Below are 1,916 nucleotides of genomic sequence, written 5' to 3' on the forward strand. Positions count from 1 at the left end.
TCAAAACTACTTTCCCACATTCCCACAGTGAATATTTCACTCTCAGGTCTTCATTTTCTCATCTTTGATTCTTGCAATAACACATTTAGCACTTAGGAGCGTACACTGTTGGGCTGGAGATATTTGCATCTTGACTAAGATAACAGCTGCCTCACTCCTTTGGTCCACAAAGAGGACTCTATCATCATTGACTCAGCTCTGATAGAACTTGATGTTCACTGGTTAAGCACATTGATGTCTCAAAAGATAAGTAAGTCCCATTTGCTGACACTCTGTCTTTTAAAGCACCTCCCAAAGGGACTGGCTCTCATCGTGGTCACAGGGCCATAGAGTAGTGGACATGGCATCGCTGCATAGGTTATGAAGTAAAAATACTGAGATAACTTTTTAATTAATTTATTTATTTGTTAGAAAGGGAGAGAATGGGCATGCCAGAGCCTCTAGGCAATGTCAATGAACCCCAGACGCATGTGCTGCTGTGTGCATCTGGCTTACTTAGGTTCTGGGAACCAAACCTGGGTCCTTAGGCTTCACAGGCAAGTGCTTTAACTGCTAAGCCATTTCTCCAGCTAGAGACAGATATTTTTAATCGGCCATGGGTTAACACACAACCCAGCAGCATCAGGTCCAGCCCAGAAGGTGGTTGTTTGGGTCAATGCTTTTTACTAACATCCCACGCTTTTAACTTTTTGACAATATTTATTTTGTTTTATTTTATTTTATTTTATTTTATATTTTATTTGCAAGCCAAGAATGGAAGACACATGGATAGAGAGAGCAAGAAAGAGAATAAGTGTGTCAGGGCATCCAGCCACCACAAATTAGAGACAGATACATTTGTCATTATGTGCATTTGTCTTTATGTGGGTCCTGGGGAATCGAACCTGGGTCATTGGCTTTGCAGACAAGCATCTTAACTGCTGAGCCATCTCTCCAACCCCCACACACTTTTAACTTCTAAGACAATCATATAAATGTTCCTGTTTTCTGCTCTTGATTCTGGCCATGTGGCAGGACCCACAACAGGATGCACTTTGTGCCCTGACAATTTGAGTTGATTCATCTCAGCCACTTACGCACTCCACTGTCTCTTGCCTAAGCTGCTTACTATCTCATATCTGTCTCTTAAATGGCTCTTCAAACTCTGCTTGCTTCTTAAAGCCTTCCGGAGCTGCTCCATGTGAACCACTCAAGTATTCGTGGCAAGGAAATTTATTTGACTATTAGTTTAAAAATGAAGGTGGGAGCCGAGCATGATGGCACACACCTTTAATCCCAGCACTCGAGAGGCAGAGGTAGGAGGACTGCCATGAGTTCAAGGCCACTCTGAGACTCCATAGTGAATTCCAGGTTAGCCTGGGCTAGAATGAGACCCTACCTCAAAAAACCAAAAAAAAAAAAAAAAAAAAGAATGTGGGGACTGGAGCGGTAGCTCAGCAGTTAAAGGCAATTGCTTATGAAGTCTATCAACCTGGGTTCAAGTCCCCATGTCAACCAGATGCTCAAAGTGGCACATACATCTGGAGGTCATTTGTAATTTGTAATGGCTAGAGGTACTGGTATGCCCATTCTCTCACTCCCTCCATTACCCCCCTCAAATAAATAAATAAATAAATTTCTCTTTTTAAAAGCCAGCAGTGGACTGGAGAGATGGCTTAGTGGTTAAGGCATTTGCCTGCAAAGCCAAAGGACCTTGGCTTGACTCCCCAGGACCCACGCAAACCAGATGCTCAAGGTGGCACATGTGTCTGGAGTTTGTTTGCAGTGGCTGGAGGCCCTGGCATGCCCATTCTCTCTCCCTCTCTTTCTCTCTCTGTCCCTCTTTCTCTCTTGTTTTCTCAAATAAATAAACAAACAAACAAATATTTTTTTAAAAGAAAAAGCCAGCAGTGACCAAAATAGCCAAGGCCCTGGCC

Source organism: Jaculus jaculus, chromosome 2 (genome assembly GCF_020740685.1).
Source record: "Jaculus jaculus isolate mJacJac1 chromosome 2, mJacJac1.mat.Y.cur, whole genome shotgun sequence".
Lineage (NCBI taxonomy): Eukaryota > Metazoa > Chordata > Mammalia > Rodentia > Dipodidae > Jaculus > Jaculus jaculus.